Genomic DNA, 13,698 nt, shown 5'->3' on the forward strand with positions numbered 1-13,698 from the left:
TATTATATATGAATAATGGAAAAAAAAATGAAATGTTCATATAATCTCTTAATATATAAGAGAATAGCCCGTATGTTGGGTGGCAAACGGAATTGAAAATACCCGCTTTGACGACAGCGGGTTCAAAAACTACTATAGGTAGGCAGTGGTTGCCGACCTCCCGCATTATTCGAAATATTTATTTCGGATTATGTTTATATTGGTTACATACAATAAAGTATATTATTATCCGTACAAATTTGTTTCTCAGTTCTATAGAACACGGGACTTGGCTCCGCGGATAATAGGAATATACGCTTTTTAGATAATATCGTTGAAACAAAAGTCAAGTTTCTATTATATATAGAATAACAAATCGTTTCCATATATTATCGTTAATTTTTGGAGGCAGGCAAATATTTATTTATTACCTGCCGTATAGTTGGATTATTATATCGTTACGGTATAATACAAATATGGATTCTTATGAAAGAAATATAAAATTATATATTAAATGTGGAAATATTATCATATGCGCTTGGTTTTATGTTATATATTACCAGAGAGATATATGAAAAGAGATAAATTTTAAATTTATCTTCAAAATGCAAATGATTTAACTTAATATTTATATTGGTTAAACAAAAATTGTACATGTGTGGATACAATAATTATGTATGTTGGAAATAAAATGATATTTTATAATGAAATATGTATATATAAAAAGATAAATTATAGAAACATATATATTACAATAATTATATGAAATTCTTGTTATATTGGTAAAACAAGTATAAATTAAAAATGAAATTATGGATTACGAATGCTATATAAAAATGGCCGTAATCGAATGGATATTTTACTTATAAATATATATTTAAAATTTTACCCAAAGGCGAAATATTGAATTTTATTCAATATAATAAAAATCATGGAATTATATAAAGTGAAAAATCTATATATCTATTATATTGCTTATTTCGATTCAAAAAATATGAATGGAATATGAAGGAAAAACATTATTCTGGTTGATCCTGCCAGTAGTTATATGCTTGTCTCAAAGATTAAGCCATGCATGTCTAAGTACACACGAATTAAAAGTGAAACCGCAAAAGGCTCATTATATCAGTTATGGTTCCTTAGATCGTTAACAGTTACTTGGATAACTGTGGTAATTCTAGAGCTAATACATGCAATTAAAACATGAACCTTATGGGACATGTGCTTTTATTAGGCTAAAACCAAGCGATCGCAAGATCGTTATATTGGTTGAACTCTAGATAACATGCAGATCGTATGGTCTTGTACCGACGACAGATCTTTCAAATGTCTGCCCTATCAACTTTTGATGGTAGTATCTAGGACTACCATGGTTGCAACGGGTAACGGGGAATCAGGGTTCGATTCCGGAGAGGGAGCCTGAGAAACGGCTACCACATCTAAGGAAGGCAGCAGGCGCGTAAATTACCCACTCCCAGCTCGGGGAGGTAGTGACGAAAAATAACAATACAGGACTCATATCCGAGGCCCTGTAATTGGAATGAGTACACTTTAAATCCTTTAACAAGGACCAATTGGAGGGCAAGTCTGGTGCCAGCAGCCGCGGTAATTCCAGCTCCAATAGCGTATATTAAAGTTGTTGCGGTTAAAACGTTCGTAGTTGAACTTGTGCTTCATACGGGTAGTACAACTTACAATTGTGGTTAGTACTATACCTTTATGTATGTAAGCGTATTACCGGTGGAGTTCTTATATGTGATTAAATACTTGTATTTTTTCATATGTTCCTCCTATTTAAAAACCTGCACTAGTGCTCTTAAACGAGTGTTATTGTGGGCCGGTACTATTACTTTGAACAAATTAGAGTGCTTAAAGCAGGCTTCAAATGCCTGAATATTCTGTGCATGGGATAATGAAATAAGACCTCTGTTCTGCTTTCATTGGTTTTCAGATCAAGAGGTAATGATTAATAGAAGCAGTTTGGGGGCATTAGTATTACGACGCGAGAGGTGAAATTCTTGGACCGTCGTAAGACTAACTTAAGCGAAAGCATTTGCCAAAGATGTTTTCATTAATCAAGAACGAAAGTTAGAGGTTCGAAGGCGATCAGATACCGCCCTAGTTCTAACCATAAACGATGCCAGCTAGCAATTGGGTGTAGCTACTTTTATGGCTCTCTCAGTCGCTTCCCGGGAAACCAAAGCTTTTGGGCTCCGGGGGAAGTATGGTTGCAAAGCTGAAACTTAAAGGAATTGACGGAAGGGCACCACCAGGAGTGGAGCCTGCGGCTTAATTTGACTCAACACGGGAAAACTTACCAGGTCCGAACATAAGTGTGTAAGACAGATTGATAGCTCTTTCTCGAATCTATGGGTGGTGGTGCATGGCCGTTCTTAGTTCGTGGAGTGATTTGTCTGGTTAATTCCGATAACGAACGAGACTCAAATATATTAAATAGATATCTTCAGGATTATGGTGCTGAAGCTTATGTAGCCTTCATTCATGGTGGCAGTAAAATGTTTATTGTGTTTGAATGTGTTTATGTAAGTGGAGCCGTACCTGTTGGTTTGTCCCATTATAAGGACACTAGCTTCTTAAATGGACAAATTGCGTCTAGCAATAATGAGATTGAGCAATAACAGGTCTGTGATGCCCTTAGATGTCCTGGGCTGCACGCGCGCTACAATGAAAGTATCAACGTGTATTTCCTAGACCGAGAGGTCCGGGTAACCGCTGAACCACTTTCATGCTTGGGATTGTGAACTGAAACTGTTCACATGAACTTGGAATTCCCAGTAAGTGTGAGTCATTAACTCGCATTGATTACGTCCCTGCCCTTTGTACACACCGCCCGTCGCTACTACCGATTGAATTATTTAGTGAGGTCTCCGGACGTGATCACTGTGACGCCTTGCGTGTTACGGTTGTTTCGCAAAAGTTGACCGAACTTGATTATTTAGAGGAAGTAAAAGTCGTAACAAGGTTTCCGTAGGTGAACCTGCGGAAGGATCATTATTGTATAATATCCTTACCGTTAATAAACATTTGTTATAATACAAATAAATACAATTTACCAAAATAAAAATATTACAAAATGATTCTACGGAATCAAAAGTTAAAGTGAAAATAAAATGTAGATGGCTTTTATTTTATTTATATGTGGGGCTTGGCAACCTCATAAAAAGACTTTAACATTATTAATGTTGTTGTGCGTATTTGTGGCAGTACTTACTACAACAACGGCGTTTCCTATAAAAACAAATTCTCGAAAATGGAAATCGAAGAAACTAAACTAAATTCGAAAGTGGAAGTCGAATTAAAATTAAAATAATTTTGAATGTGGTAATCGAAATAAGTTTGTGTGTATATGGACCATAATATACACGCGTTGCGAATATGTATTGTTCATCTATGTTATGAGCATACGTTGGCTAATGCAACAACCTAAAATATACAATGTTTGTACCTGTCATCCATCAGGTTAATGTTTTATATAAATTTTGCAGTATGTGTCACCCAAAATAGCAAACCATAACCAGATTATTATGATACATAATGCTTATATGAAACTAAGACATTTCGCAACATTTATTTTAGGTATAAAAATAAATTTATTGAAGGAATTGATATATGCCAGTAAAATGGTGTATTTTTAATTTCTTTCAATAAAAACAATATTGACATTATATAAAAATGAATTATAAAACTCTAAGCGGTGGATCACTCGGCTCATGGGTCGATGAAGAACGCAGCAAACTGTGCGTCATCGTGTGAACTGCAGGACACATGAACATCGACATTTTGAACGCATATCGCAGTCCATGCTGTTATGTACTTTAATTAATTTTATAGTGCTGCTTGGACTACATATGGTTGAGGGTTGTAAGACTATGCTAATTAAGTTGTTTATAAATTTTTTATAAGCATATGGTATATTATTGGATTAAATAATGATTTTATTCATAATATTAAAAAAGAAATGAAAAACATTATCTCACATTTGAATGTGAAAAACGAAGAGAAATATTTTCTTTTTCAATCAAATAATACTGAGAAATGTCTAGCATAAAAAATTGAAATATTTTTCATCTAGAATTGTCTCTTATTAATGATTCGAAAAAAAAAAACTTGGTTATGTTATTATTCTTCGTTGGTTCGTTAAATGGATAAAAAATAACTTTGCTTACAAGAACTATTGGAACTATTTATAACGAATTTAATTGATTGTTTTATCATTTATATATAAAGAATTTATGGCAAAATATAGTTATATATACAACCTCAACTCATATGGGACTACCCCCTGAATTTAAGCATATTAATTAGGGGAGGAAAAGAAACTAACAAGGATTTTCTTAGTAGCGGCGAGCGAAAAGAAAACAGTTCAGCACTAAGTCACTTTGTCTATATGGCAAATGTGAGATGCAGTGTATGGAGCGTCAATATTCTAGTATGAGAAATTAATGATTTAAGTCCTTCTTAAATGAGGCCATTTACCCATAGAGGGTGCCAGGCCCGTATAACGTTAATGATTACTAGATGATGTTTCCAAAGAGTCGTGTTGCTTGATAGTGCAGCACTAAGTGGGTGGTAAACTCCATCTAAAACTAAATATAACCATGAGACCGATAGTAAACAAGTACCGTGAGGGAAAGTTGAAAAGAACTCTGAATAGAGAGTTAAACAGTACGTGAAACTGCTTAGAGGTTAAGCCCGATGAACCTGAATATCCGTTATGGAAAATTCATCATTAAAATTGTAATATTTAAATAATATTATTAAGAATAATGTGCATTTTTTCCATATAAGGACATTGTAATCTATTAGCATATCCCAAATTTATCATAAAATATAACTTATAGTTTATTCCAATTAAATTGCTTGCATTTTAACACAGAATAAATGTTATTAATTTGATAAAGTGCTGATAGATTTATATTATTACAGAGCGTTAATTTTTCGGAATTATATAATGGCATAATTATCATTGATTTTTGTGTTTATTATATGCTCTTGTATGATTAACAATGCGAAAGATTCAGGATACCTTCGGGACCCGTCTTGAAACACGGACCAAGGAGTCTAACATATGTGCAAGTTATTGGGATGTAAACCTAATAGCGTAATTAACTTGACTAATAATGGGATTAGTTTTTTAGCTATTTATAGCTAATTAACACAATCCCGGGGCGTTCTATATAGTTATGTATAATGTATATTTATATTATTTATGCCTCTAACTGGAACGTACCTTGAGCATATATGCTGTGACCCGAAAGATGGTGAACTATACTTGATCAGGTTGAAGTCAGGGGAAACCCTGATGGAAGACCGAAACAGTTCTGACGTGCAAATCGATTGTCAGAATTGAGTATAGGGGCGAAAGACCAATCGAACCATCTAGTAGCTGGTTCCTTCCGAAGTTTCCCTCAGGATAGCTGGTGCATTTTAATATTATATAAAATAATCTTATCTGGTAAAGCGAATGATTAGAGGCCTTAGGGTCGAAACGATCTTAACCTATTCTCAAACTTTAAATGGGTAAGAACCTTAACTTTCTTGATATGAAGTTCAAGGTTATGATATAATGTGCCCAGTGGGCCACTTTTGGTAAGCAGAACTGGCGCTGTGGGATGAACCAAACGTAATGTTACGGTGCCCAAATTAACAACTCATGCAGATACCATGAAAGGCGTTGGTTGCTTAAAACAGCAGGACGGTGATCATGGAAGTCGAAATCCGCTAAGGAGTGTGTAACAACTCACCTGCCGAAGCAACTAGCCCTTAAAATGGATGGCGCTTAAGTTGTATACCTATACATTACCGCTAAAGTAGATGATTTATATTACTTGTGATATAAATTTTGAAACTTTAGTGAGTAGGAAGGTACAATGGTATGCGTAGAAGTGTTTGGCGTAAGCCTGCATGGAGCTGCCATTGGTACAGATCTTGGTGGTAGTAGCAAATAATCGAATGAGACCTTGGAGGACTGAAGTGGAGAAGGGTTTCGTGTGAACAGTGGTTGATCACGAGTTAGTCGGTCCTAAGTTCAAGGCGAAAGCCGAAAATTTTCAAGTAAAACAAAAATGCCTAACTATATAAACAAAGCGAATATAATACACTTGAATAATTTTGAACGAAAGGGAATACGGTTCCAATTCCGTAACCTGTTGAGTATCCGTTTGTTATTAAATATGGGCCTCGTGCTCATCCTGGCAACAGGAACGACCATAAAGAAGCCGTCGAGAGATATCGGAAGAGTTTTCTTTTCTGTTTTATAGCCGTACTACCATGGAAGTCTTTCGCAGAGAGATATGGTAGATGGGCTAGAAGAGCATGACATATACTGTTGTGTCGATATTTTCTCCTCGGACCTTGAAAATTTATGGTGGGGACACGCAAACTTCTCAACAGGCCGTACCAATATCCGCAGCTGGTCTCCAAGGTGAAGAGTCTCTAGTCGATAGAATAATGTAGGTAAGGGAAGTCGGCAAATTAGATCCGTAACTTCGGGATAAGGATTGGCTCTGAAGATTGAGATAGTCGGGCTTGATTGGGAAACAATAACATGGTTTATGTGCTCGTTCTGGGTAAATAGAGTTTCTAGCATTTATGTTAGTTACTTGTTCCCCGGATAGTTTAGTTACGTAGCCAATTGTGGAACTTTCTTGCTAAAATTTTTAAGAATACTATTTGGGTTAAACCAATTAGTTCTTATCAATTATAACGATTATCAATTAACAATCAATTCAGAACTGGCACGGACTTGGGGAATCCGACTGTCTAATTAAAACAAAGCATTGTGATGGCCCTAGCGGGTGTTGACACAATGTGATTTCTGCCCAGTGCTCTGAATGTCAAAGTGAAGAAATTCAAGTAAGCGCGGGTCAACGGCGGGAGTAACTATGACTCTCTTAAGGAAACTCCATGCTTATGTATATTTGGATTTTCGCACAGGTGTACGACACACCTGACGAACTCCTCGGAGACCTCGAATAGAGAGAAAGCAGAAAGCAGTATCTGTCGTCCAGCGTAACTGGAAAAAAAAAGATGCATCAAGTAAATGGAATAGAAAAAAAGAATAATGGTTACGGAAGAAGTAATGACCAGCCTAGCCAAGCTCTTGCAGTGGAGAAGTGATACAAATGGATCACTCGCTTGAGAGGTTTGGTCTGCTATTACGGAGCATGACCTTCGGGCGTCAAGAATCTCATTATCTTCATCTCCGGGCCTGACGGGATAACTCCAAAATCTGCCAGGGAGGTGCCGTCAGGTATTATGTTGCGAATAATGAACCTAATTCTATGGTGCGGTAATCTACCACACTCTATCCGACTGGCCAGAACCGGCATAGCCATAAGCACTTAGACTTGCAATAGCTAATTTAGATTAACAAGGCATTCGATTCTTATCGCATGCATCTATATATGACACCTTACGTGCTTATGGTGCGCCAAAGGGCTTCGTTGACTACGTACAGAATACGTACGAGGGTGGCGGTACCAGTCTCAATGGGGACGGTTGGAGTTCAGAGGAATTCGTCCCTGCTAGAGGAGTGAAGCAGGGTGACCCTTTGTCTCCTATTCTATTTAACTTGGTAATGGACAGGTTACTTAGAAACCTACCCAGCGAAATTGGTGCCAAAGTCGGAAATGCCATTACTAACGCGGCCGCGTTTGCAGATGATTTGGTACTATTTGCTGAAACTCGAATGGGACTTCAAGTATTGTTGGACAGAACGTTGGATTTTCTATCTCTCGTCGGCCTTAAACTTAATGCCGACAAATGTTTTACCGTTGGCATTAAGGGCCAGCCGAAACAGAAGTGTACCGTGCTAGAGGCACAGAGCTTCTACGTAGGCTCGAGAGAGATTCCATCATTGAAGCGAACGGACGAGTGGAAGTACTTAGGCATCAACTTCACTGCAACTGGGAGGGTTCGATGCAATCCGGCCGAGGACATTGGTCCAAAGCTACAAAGATTGACAAAGGCCCCCCTCAAACCACAACAGAGGATGTTCGCCCTTAGGACTGTCCTTATCCCACAGCTCTATCACAAGTTAGCCCTTGGGAGTGTGGCGATAGGCGTCCTACGAAAAACTGACAAATTAATAAGATACTATGTGCGAAGATGGCTAAATCTTCCGCTGGATATGCCGATAGCATTCATTCATGCACCCCCAAAAAGTGGAGGTCTCGGAATTCCATCACTAAGATGGGTAGCTCCAATGTTAAGGCTAAGACGATTGAGTAATATTAAATGGCCTCACCTCACGCAAAACGAGGTAGCCAGCTCTTTCCTCGAAGCCGAAAAACAACGGGCCCGAGATAGATTATTAGCTGAACAAAATGAATTGTTATCGCGTCCGGCAATAGAAAAATATTGGGCGAACAAATTGTACCTCTCAGTTGATGGCAGCGGACTCCGTGAAGCGGGCCATTGGGGACCGCAACACGGGTGGGTTAATCAACCCACGCGTTTACTAACAGGAAAGGAATATATAGACGGTATTCGTCTGCGGATAAATGCCCTACCCACGAAGTCTCGTACTACAAGGGGAAGGCACGAATTGGAACGACAGTGTCGTGCAGGATGTGACGCTCCCGAAACAACAAACCACATAATGCAAAAATGTTATCGATCGCATGGGAGGCGCGTAGCTAGACACAACTGCGTAGTAAATCGAATCAAGCGGGGACTTGAGGAGAGAGGCTGCGTGGTCATTGTTGAACCAAGTCTGCAGTGCGAATCCGGCCTTAATAAACCGGACCTGGTGGCACTACGACAAGATCACATTGATGTGATCGACATACAAATTGTGACAGACGGACACTCTATGGATGATGCACACCAGCGCAAAATCAATAGATACGACAGACCGGACATACGAACTGAATTGCGTCGCAGATTCGAAGCCGCAGGTGACATTGAATTCCATTCTGCCACCCTGAACTGGAGGGGGATCTGGAGTGGTCAATCCGTTAAAAGATTGATAGCAAAGGGTCTCCTCAGCAAATATGATAGTCATATCATTAGCGTCCAGGTTATGAGAGGCAGTCTCGGTTGTTTTAAACAGTTCATGTACCTGAGCGGGTTTTCCCGAGATTGGACTTAGCTAAAACGTTTGGTTCAAAACATTTGCTTGCTGTCTTGGCATAACATCAATAAAGGCATAAACATCGCAAAACAATGGTTATATATAAATGGCTATGAGGATGGTTTTAGTACGTAGGCGTTGCGGAACTTCGGTTCAGATAGAGCAATGAATCGTGCATGCTAGGAAAACTGACCACACGCAGTGTTGGCAGCCCTAGTATCTTTCGATAGATTTCCATACCTCCGCGATCAAAAAAAAAAAAAAAAAATAGCCAAATGCCTCGTCATCTAATTAGTGACGCGCATGAATGGATTAACGAGATTCCTACTGTCCCTATCTACTATCTAGCGAAACCACAGCCAAGGGAACGGGCTTGGAATAATTAGCGGGGAAAGAAGACCCTTTTGAGCTTGACTCTAATCTGGCAGTGTAAGGAGACATAAGAGGTGTAGAATAAGTGGGAGATATTAGACCTCGGTTTGGTATCGTCAATGAAATACCACTACTCTTATTGTTTCCTTACTTACTTGATTAAATGGAACGTGTATCATTTCCTAGCCATTATACGGATATATTTATTATATCTTATGGTATTGGGTTTTGATGCAAGCTTCTTGATCAAAGTATCACGAGTTTGTTATATAATCGCAAACAAATTCTTTAATAAAACGATGCATTTATGTATTTTTGATTTGAAAATTTGGTATAACTCCAATTACTCAGGTATGATCCAATTCAAGGACATTGCCAGGTAGGGAGTTTGACTGGGGCGGTACATCTCTCAAATAATAACGGAGGTGTCCCAAGGCCAGCTCAGTGCGGACAGAAACCACACATAGAGCAAAAGGGCAAATGCTGACTTGATCTCGGTGTTCAGTACACACAGGGACAGCAAAAGCTCGGCCTATCGATCCTTTTGGTTTAAAGAGTTTTTAACAAGAGGTGTCAGAAAAGTTACCATAGGGATAACTGGCTTGTGGCGGCCAAGCGTTCATAGCGACGTCGCTTTTTGATCCTTCGATGTCGGCTCTTCCTATCATTGTGAAGCAAAATTCACCAAGCGTTGGATTGTTCACCCATGCAAGGGAACGTGAGCTGGGTTTAGACCGTCGTGAGACAGGTTAGTTTTACCCTACTAATGACAAAACGTTGTTGCGACAGCATTCCTGCGTAGTACGAGAGGAACCGCAGGTACGGACCAATGGCACAATACTTGTTCGAGCGAACAGTGGTATGACGCTACGTCCGTTGGATTATGCCTGAACGCCTCTAAGGTCGTATCCGTGCTGGACTGCAATGATAAATAAGGGGCAATTTGCATTGTATGGCTTCTAAACCATTTAAAGTTTATAATTTATTTTATAAACGACAATGGATGTGATGCCAATGTAATTTGTAACATAGTAAATTAGGAGGATCTTCGATCACCTGATGCCGCGCTAGTTACATATAAAAGCATTATTTAATACAATGACAAAGCCTAGAATCAATTGTAAACGACTTTTGTAACAGGCAAGGTGTTGTAAGTGGTTGAGCAGCTGCCATACTGCGATCCACTGAAGCTTATCCTTTGCTTGATGATTCGATAAATAAATGATTTTTTCCTGTAGCCAAACACCTCGTCATCAATTTAGTGACGCATATGATATTGTCCCTATCATATAATTTTTGATATAAAGACTTTAAAGAATTGTATCAAGTTGCCAAACACCTCGTCATCAATTTAGTGACGCATATGATATTGTCCCTATCATATAATTAATATAAAGACTTTAATGAATTGTGTCAAGTTGCCAAACACCTCGTCATCAATTTAGTGACGCATATGATATTGTCCCTATCATATAATTAATATAAAGAATTTTAATGAATTGTGTCAAGTTGCCAAACACCTCGTCATCAATTTAGTGACGCATATGATATTGTCCCTATCATATAATTTTTGATATAAAGACTTTAAAGAATTGTATCAAGTTGCCAAACACCTCGTCATCAATTTAGTGACGCATATGATATTGTCCATATCATATAATTAATATAAAGACTTTAATGAATTGTGTCAAGTTGCCAAACACCTCGTCATCAATTTAGTGACGCATATGATATTGTCCCTATCATATAATTTTTGATATAAAGACTTTAAAGAATTGTATCAAGTTGCCAAACACCTCGTCATCAATTTAGTGACGCATATGATATTGTCCATATCATATAATTAATATAAAGACTTTAATGAATTGTGTCAAGTTGCCAAACACCTCGTCATCAATTTAGTGACGCATATGATATTGTCCCTATCATATAATTAATATAAAGACTTTAATGAATTGTGTCAAGTTGCCAAACACCTCGTCATCAATTTAGTGACGCATATGATATTGTCCATATCATATAATTAATATAAAGACTTTAATGAATTGTGTCAAGTTGCCAAACACCTCGTCATCAATTTAGTGACGCATATGATATTGTCCCTATCATATAATTTTTGATATAAAGACTTTAAAGAATTGTATCAAGTTGCCAAACACCTCGTCATCAATTTAGTGACGCATATGATATTGTCCATATCATATAATTAATATAAAGACTTTAATGAATTGTGTCAAGTTGCCAAACACCTCGTCATCAATTTAGTGACGCATATGATATTGTCCCTATCATATAATTAATATAAAGACTTTAATGAATTGTGTCAAGTTGCCAAACACCTCGTCATCAATTTAGTGACGCATATGATATTGTCCCTATCATATAATTAATATAAAGAATTTTAATGAATTGTGTCAAGTTGCCAAACACCTCGTCATCAATTTAGTGACGCATATGATATTGTCCCTATCATATAATTAATATAAAAACTTTTAATGAATTGTGTCAAGTTGCCAAACACCTCGTCATCAATTTAGTGACGCATATGATATTGTCCCTATCATATAATTTTTGATATAAAGACTTTAAAGAATTGTATCAAGTTGCCAAACACCTCGTCATCAACTACTATATTATGGTTGCGCCGACCTCTCATATTGTATTCTCTTATGTGTTCATAGGATTTTGGCAATTATATACGAGTAAATTAAATAATATACTTATGAAAATGATTAATTATTATATGTATAAGGGAAAAAATGCTGAAATATTCCCATATTATCTTAGTATTATAGAGGAAAGACCGTTGCCGACCTCTCATATTGTTCAAAACTTATGTATTCATATGATTTTGGCAATTAAATGAGTAAATTAAATAATATACATATGAAAATGATTAATTATTATATGTATAAGGGAAAAAATGCTGAAATATTCCCACATTCTCTCAGTATTATAGAGAAAAGCCATTATAGTGAGAGGGTATAGTATGTAAACGACCGGAATTACGACAGAGGGTTCAAAAACTACTATAGGTAGGCAGTGGTTGCCGACCTCTCATATTGTTCAAAACTTATGTATTCATATGATTTTGGCAATTATATGAGTAAATTAAATAATATACATATGAAAATGATTAATTATTATATGTATAAGGGAAAAAATGCTGAAATATTCCCACATTCTCTCAGTATTATAGAGAAAAGCCATTATAGTGAGAGGGTATAGTAGTGTAAACGACCGGAATTACGACAGAGGGTTCAAAAACTACTATAGGTAGGCAGTGGTTGCCGACCTCTCATATTGTTCAAAACTTATGTATTCATATGATTTTGGCAATTATATGAGTAAATTAAATAATATACATATGAAAATGATTAATTATTATATGTATAAGGGAAAAAATGCTGAAATATTCCCACATTCTCTCAGTATTATAGAGAAAAGCCATTATAGTGAGAGGGTATAGTAGTGTAAACGACCGGAATTACGACAGAGGGTTCAAAAACTACTATAGGTAGGCAGTGGTTGCCGACCTCTCATATTGTTCAAAACTTATGTATTCATATGATTTTGGGAATTATATGAGTAAATTAAATAATATACATATGAAAATGATTAATTATTATATGTATAAGGGAAAAAATGCTGAAATATTCCCACATTCTCTCAGTATTATAGAGAAAAGCCATTATAGTGAGAGGGTATAGTAGTGTAAACGACCGGAATTACGACAGAGGGTTCAAAAACTACTATAGGTAGGCAGTGGTTGCCGACCTCTCATATTGTTCAAAACTTATGAATTCATATGATTTTGGGAATTATATGAGTAAATTAAATAATATACATATGAAAATGATTAATTATTATATGTATAAGGAAAAAAATGCTGAAATATTCCCACATTCTCTTAGTATTATAGAGAAAAGCCATTATAGGGAGAGGGTATAGTAGTGTAAACGACCGGAATTACGACAGAGGGTTCAAAAACTACTATAGGTAGGCAGTGGTTGCCGACCTCTCATATTGTTCAAAACTTATGTATTCATATGATTTTGGCAATAATATGAGTAAATTAAATAATAAACATATGAAAATTAATATGTATTATATGTATAAAGAAAAAAATAATCATATTATATATGAATAATGGAAAAAAAAATGAAATGTTCATATAATCTCTTAATATATAAGAGAATAGCCCGTATGTTGGGTGGCAAACGGAATTGAAAATACCCGCTTTGACGACA

The 13,698-nt window shown here is 36.7% G+C and overlaps 2 non-coding genes and 1 pseudogene across 2 annotated transcripts; all 3 read left to right on the plus strand.

Moving 5' to 3' along the window:
• Positions 1-1,000: 1,000 nt before the first annotated feature.
• On the plus strand, positions 1,001-2,994 carry LOC120285718. Its single transcript, XR_005544938.1, has one exon. It is a non-coding gene; the product is annotated as a small subunit ribosomal RNA (ribosomal RNA).
• Positions 2,995-3,683: 689 nt separating this feature from the next.
• Positions 3,684-3,862, plus strand: LOC120285712. Its single transcript, XR_005544932.1, has one exon. It is a non-coding gene; the product is annotated as a 5.8S ribosomal RNA (ribosomal RNA).
• A 393-nt stretch (positions 3,863-4,255) lies between these two features.
• Positions 4,256-10,662, plus strand: LOC120285738 (annotated as a pseudogene).
• Positions 10,663-13,698: the final 3,036 nt, after the last annotated feature.

This window comes from Drosophila simulans, unplaced genomic scaffold (genome assembly GCF_016746395.2).
Source record: "Drosophila simulans strain w501 unplaced genomic scaffold, Prin_Dsim_3.1 Segkk94_quiver_pilon, whole genome shotgun sequence".
NCBI lineage: Eukaryota > Metazoa > Arthropoda > Insecta > Diptera > Drosophilidae > Drosophila > Drosophila simulans.